Source organism: Otolemur garnettii, unplaced genomic scaffold, assembly GCF_000181295.1.
Source record: "Otolemur garnettii isolate 467f Iridium unplaced genomic scaffold, OtoGar3 scaffold00063, whole genome shotgun sequence".
Taxonomy (NCBI): domain Eukaryota; kingdom Metazoa; phylum Chordata; class Mammalia; order Primates; family Galagidae; genus Otolemur; species Otolemur garnettii.
The window spans coordinates 8411921-8418831 of NW_003852458.1; the positions used below are offsets into that span (position 1 = coordinate 8411921).

At 42.3% G+C, this 6911-nt stretch overlaps 1 pseudogene; it reads left to right on the top strand.

The window, feature by feature from the left end:
• Positions 1-3858: 3858 nt before the first annotated feature.
• On the top strand, positions 3859-6508 carry LOC100964570 (annotated as a pseudogene).
• Positions 6509-6911: the final 403 nt, after the last annotated feature.

Genomic DNA, 6911 nt, shown 5'->3' on the forward strand with positions numbered 1-6911 from the left:
GATGTTATTTTTCAGAATCGTTTCATCTGTATTGTGTTTAAATTTAGAGAATATTTCCATGAGGAATGGTTAATGAGTTCTTGCCTGAAGTTTTATGATCCAAATCTAGCTTTTTATACCAAAGTGTGACTGTAGGGAAGAGGCAGAAATGATATGTGGAAATTACAAGGAGATAGGTTTCAAATGAGTGAAAACAGTAACATTAAGACATTTCAAGTTCACCTGTTAGAGGTTATTAAGGAGTTAATTACTGTCCAGGGTAGGGGGGTTAGATTTGAAAATGCCAGGCCTGAATACAGACCCTGATTCAAAGGGTTGAACAGGTAATTCATCTGGGAAGAAATACCTCAGTATCCTTCCGATAATTTCTCCTTTTAATTTAAGCTAGCACAGCGTTAGATTCCTACTCCCTATGTATCACACTCCTCCTTCCTAATACAGAGATGTGATCAGAATTATCAAACACTATCAGAGATTGAGGTCTCAACCAAAGAAACTAGGAGATATAACAAAGGTTTGAGAAAGAAGTTTCACCAGAGTTATTGAAGGAGAAGCAAAGGATTAATGAATTGTTGGAGAAGAAAGGGGGCAGGGAATGTGGTTTTAGAGAGACGCTGTCTTCAAATACTAAATTACTGGCCTCTCTTTCTTTTCTGAACATTTATGTGCTGACCTTTCTTCTAGTCAGACAAAGGCATTCACAGCTGCCTAGGGAGGATTAGGATTGTTATAGCAGGTCTGCAAAGAGAAAGTCACTTTCAATATTGAATCTTTAAAAATGTTTTGAAACTAGTTCTTGAACACCTATAGAGAGGCTTTAAAGAAAGCCAGGGGAACTACTTATACTATGAAAATTAATTGAAGGAGGATAGAGGGAGTGTGGAGTGTAAGAATTGCCCCCTACTTACCCTTCCCTCTGCCTTAGATCAGGGTAAGGTCACCTGGGCTAGGGTGGGATATAGCCTTGAAGAAGGCAGAAAGTGCTAAAAGTAAAGTCATCTGAGCTTGGAGGGAATAGCGGGGGAAGAGGCAATCAGGTGCATTAACCATCACTAACTTCGGGGAGCTACATGGTAGCCGAGATATATCCTATAGACCACCACTGACCACTTACATGAATACTGCAAGTGACACGGGCAGAGAAGTTGCCTTAAAAGTTCTAATTGCATTGAGAAGTGCCTTCCTCTGATGCTTCACACATTTCCTAATAATTGATTAACAGAAGTGCTACTTATCAATGCCCTATCATTTAGTGAGCCCCCATCCAAATTGTTCTATGTGTAGCCACCCTCTTCACCAGTCCAGGACACTTGTAATTGCCTTGAAACAGAGGGAGAGTTCTAGATAGTCAGGTGGGCTACAGTGAGGGTGTGGAGTGGCAAGCAGAAAATCTGGCAAACACCTCCTGAAACTTTGGGTTGCCTACCAGCTAGCCAGGTAACTGGCTGATTTGAATGAGGGCTTCTTGCTTAGCGAGAAGACCACGGTTAGTCTCAGCCTCACAGGAGACTTGTGAACCCATCCAGTTGTTGCATAGCTACTCAGAGCTGCCGACTAGAACAGGCAGCTAGAACTAGACAGGCAGCTGATCTACCTGTTATTTCCTAAAATAGCTTATTATCTACCCACAATAAATCATAATCAATTTTTATAGGTTAAGATGTGTATTAATCAATATTTTTGAAGCTCACATGTTCTAGTCCATTTCTTGTTGCTATAATAGAATATTGTTGACTGGGCAATTTGTCATGAAGTTTACTTGACTCATGGTTGTGGAGACTGGGAAGTTCAACAACGTGGTACTGGCATCTGGCAAGGGCCCTAGAGCTACATCATACCATAGTGGAAGCTGGAAGATGAGAGGGTAAGAGAGAAGAGTGAGAGAGCAAGAGTGAACCAAACTCATTTTTATAAACAAACCCACCCTCTTATACCTAACCCATTCCTTTAATAACAGCACAATCCATTCATGGGAGCTAGGCCCCACCTCCCAACACTGTTGTGTTAAGGGGCAGGTTTCTAACACATGAGCTTTGGGAGACACATTCAAGCCGTAGTCGTGGTTTATCATTTGCCCTATATTTTCTTTCATTTATTATCCAGATTTCTTATAAGCACACACACACACATACACCCTGATCAGATATACCACATATTTTGGGCGTAAGATGAAATAAATGCTCAGGCATATGTGCTACTTTACGTTCACTCTCTGAAATAGGAAGGGGAGTAGACAAAGGACCGAATAGAAGAAAGATGGAGAGAACTAGAGAGAAAGAGGGAAGGAGGAGGGGAGAGGGAGAGAGAGAAATTGTAGTAATCATAGTATGGGATCAGCAGAACTGAGCAGCCACATTAGTCCACTGAGATTTTTCTTCCTTGATGGACTAGTTAAAATGTGTTCAATACTTGTGTTAGAAACAGAACAGCCTGTTTCCCTTTCAGAATACTAAACCAGAAAGCAACCTCGGTAGGAGGCAATTTCCGTTAATATCTGAGAAACCAGGGAGTTATGGCTGCCTTTCAATTACCTTAGTCTTTCAGGCGCTTCACACATTTGTGGACAAGAAAGCTGATGGCATGATAGGAGCCCCTGCAGTGACAACCAAAGCACCTATAATTTGTCTTTTTATTTATTTCTGTCAGGCTTTGAAGGCAAAGCTCTAGATTTACACTGAAAATATCAATCATGTAGAAAAATTTGCTTTTTTAGCCACGGGTTAACAAGACCAGATAGAAAGACTGTCATTGCTTCAAAAGGGGTGGGCTGGCGGTGAGAAGGTGGGCAGGAGAAGAAAGAACATTAAAATGTTCTTTTTGATTCCCAGACTGAGGGCAATTTCCTGTGCAAGGACAGACACGAGAAGCGCTCTGTTATCACTGTTATTTCTATGCATCCCTCCGAGAGGAGGCCTGTACTGAATTCCGGGGTAGGGGATTCAAGCACATAACACATCAATGATGTCCAAGACAGAGATAAACTGGCTGCAAAAATGCAGCATATGTGATGCTGACTTGGTGGTCCATTACAAGATGACCAGGTGACCAAGTTGATGGGGAACACAGAGAGGTCAAAGGCATTTGGGGCAATAGTGAAATGGAATATTCTTAGGAAAGTTTTGCCTGATGTCCTCAAGAGAAAGTGATCCATATGAGAGGCCTAGGATTGGTGGATCATCAGACCTCACACAACCCAAGTGTGCACTATGGGACAGTATTTAATGAGGGGCCACAGTGGAACTCTAGGTCTAGAAACTCTTCTCTACACAGGTAACTTCTGAAGTTGGGCTTGATGTAAAACTATGGACAAGCCCACTAACTGGATTCTTGTGACCTTATAGGATTAAATAGCTTTGCTGAGATGATGATGAGCCTTCACTTTTCCATAGTCACATAGCTGGTTAGCAGAAGACCTAGCCTGGAAGTGGCTCTTCTGCCTCTCTAGGTAGTCCTGGCTCCTTTACTGTCCTGCAGACCAGCAGCAGTTACGTTTGAAGTGCGCCTTGGCAGACTGGGGCAGAGTTCACGGGTTAGTTATGTGAGGGTGGATGCTCATTGCACCTACACGGCTGCTATTCTGCAATGCTAGCATTGATTTTAAAAGGCATGCCTTTGCTTTTACACCATAGGAAGGATGTCCCTCCTAATTTTCTACCTTCCTTCTTTTGAATATAGTTAGGGGACTTCCTCTAATTTTCTCTGTCGAGGATTCATTGAGGGTGAAGAAGCTCACGGTTAAGAACTACAGTAGAGAAGGGGGCAGAAGGCTCAAGGAGAGAGGTTGGAAATTGCTGAGATCTAAACAATATTAAACAAGCCTAAGTCCTGGGAAAGTGGATCTTGGGATGCTGGCTTATCATGAGACTGCTGCTTCTAACAGTGGAGGTGGCTGGAGGTGACATCCCTTTGGCTGTAGATGGGAATTACAATCCTGCAGTGAACATTCTTTCAGATATTGGTGGGAGAAAGAAGGTCTTTCAGCCTGTTGGAACTGCTCTTATACACTCAAAGTACCACAGACTGAGTGGCTTAAACAAAAACATTTATTTCTCATAGTTCTGGAGCCTGGGAAGTCCAAGGTCAAGGTGCTAGCTAATTTGGTGTCTGTGGAGTGCCAACTTTCAGGTTGCACATGTCAGTCTTCTCACTGTGTCCTCAAATAGTAGAAAGAGCAGGTGCGCTGGTCTCTTACTCTTGTTATAAGGGCACTGATACCAACATGAGGAGCCCAGCTACAAGACCTCCTTTATGCCTAACTACCCTCCAAAAGGACCACCTGCAAATACCATCATATTGGAGATGAAGGCTTCAATCTATCTGCATTTGGGCAGATATTCAGGCCATAGCAGAGATAGGGTGAACCGCCAAAATTTATTGGTTAAATTTGTTGCTTTATTCAGTGGGTTTCTGAGGAGTCTTACCTCATAGGTTTGCCCTTTGTCAATCTTTTCAAGTAATGCAAAGCGATCATAATAAGTTTACAAAGCCTGGTGTTTGTTTCTACACATTTGAGGGAGACATTTTTATCTCTTACATTACATTGTCAGTGCCTCAAAGACCTAAAACAGGTTCTGAGTAAGTCAGGCTAGGAAGGATCATATCATGTGAAAAGAAACATTGGAACTCAGTCTCAGGAAAATGAGTGCAAAGGACTTAACACTGAAAAAGAGCAACATTCATATTTAAAGCTAAAACTTGAATGGTGCTCACAACATGCCAGTATCTGCTGTGAGTACTTTATATACATTAACTCATTTAATCAGCACAACAGTACTGAGTAAGTACTATAATTAGCCTCGGTTTAGAAATGAGAAACTGAGGCATAGAGAAGCTAATAAATTCACAACCAATCAAAGCCTCTTGGCTGTATGGATGAGCTTGAGATTTTACATTAAGTGAGACCAACACAGGCCTAGAGAGATAAATAACACATGTTCTCACTCACATGTGCAAGTTAAAGAGTTCATCTTTTGGACGTAGAGAGAATAGTCATTAGTAGAGGTTGGGCCAGGGAATGGGGAGGAAAGGAAGTGAGAGGTTGGTTAACAGGTACAAAATTAGAGCTAGATAGGATAGAAACTCAGGAGGAGTAAGTCCTAGTGTTTTATAGTACTGTAGGGTGACTATAATTAAATGATAGTTTATTGCATATTTTCAAATAACTAGAAGAATGAATTTCAACTGTTCCCAACACATACAAAATATAGAATCTTAAAGGAGATGAATGTATTCCTAATTTGATCATTATACTTTACATATATGTACTGAAATACCACACTGTACTCATAAATATGTGTGATTAATATGTATAAATTTAGAAAAGTAGTAAAACAGAGAAAGGCAACAAAATGTAACTTTATTTCATACACACCCACAAAAAATCCAAGCCCCTTGGCTCAGCACCTCATATCTTAGTCATTGGTCTGCTCTGTTACAGATGTTAACAGCATTTCTCATTGATAGAAGATCTTAACAGGTTCTAAAATGCTTGCTACACTAGGTCCTTATTCAAAATAAGCCAACATCCAGTGTAAGATTTGCTTTCTGAAACAAAAACACAGCATCTAATTTCTGTAAATCATTTTAAAAAGATCCAGCTGGAGTTTGATTGGTGGTGGGAGTGGAGAACAGACCCCAGAGAGCCCTGAGCCGACCTACCACCCCACAGGCCTAGTTGTCATCACACAGTGGGATTTCCTGGAGATGCTGCAGCTACCACAGCCAGCCCAGTCACCATCATCCCAACCATGAACATGGAGGAGAGACCCAGTGGCTACTGGTCACCCCCCTCCCAGCTGCCTACACCAAGCTGGGCACCAGGGGCAGGGGCATAGGCAGCCGTGCCCCTCACAGCCTCACATTAGTGGCTTCTGCCTGCCATGGAGACAAGAAAGTGAAGGTTTGGGGAATAGTAAAATAGTTCAATGTAAGGAATGGATAGGGTTTCATCAAAAGGAATGGCACCAAGGAAGATGTCTTTGTACACCAGACTGCCTTAAAGAAGAACAACCCCAGCAAGTAACCTCCCCTTGAAGAAGATGGGGACACCTTGGAGTTTGACGTTGTTGAAGGAGAAAAGGGTGGGGAAGCAGCAAATGTTACAGGTCCTGGTGGAATTCCAGTTTAAGGCAGTAAATACTCAGCAGACCATAACCATCATAGAAGCTATCCACGTCACAGGGATCCTCCACGCAATTACCAGCAGAATTATCAGGCAGTGAAAGTGGGGGAAGAACCAGCCATGGTGAGTGCTCCTGAAGGCCAGACCCAAACACGACAGTCCTACCTCAGGCGAAGAGTCCCACCTTATGACATGCGGAGACCCTATGGGCCTCTACCACAGTGTTCCAACCTTCCTGTGCAAGGAGAAGTGATGGAGGGTGCTGACAACCAGGGTCCAAAAGAACTAGGTGAACCAGCAACACAGAATATGTATTGGGGTTTTAGACCATGATTCCGTGGGGGCCCGCCTCACCAAACGCAGCCCAGAGAGGATGGCAATAAATAGGATAAAGAGGATCAAGGAGAAGAGACCCAAGAACAGCAGCCACCTCAATGTCTGTATCCCTACAATTTCAGTTACTGACCAAGAGGCCCACAAATCCCTAAACCACAAGATGGCAAAGAGACGAAAGTAGCTGATCCACCACGTGAGAATTTGTCTGCTCCTGAGACTGAGCAGGGCGGGCTGAGTAAATGCCAGCTCACCATCTCTACCATCAGCCGCTTTAGTCATCCAACAAGAAGTAAATATGAAATTCCAGAAATAAGAAATGGTCAAAAGACTAGTGCTTAAGCACTTGCTTTTTATCCATTGACCAGATAACTAGAACTATCTACATTATCTAATCAGTATTATTTTTACATAAACATATATTTTTGGGTAATAACAAACATTTTTTTTTTTTTTT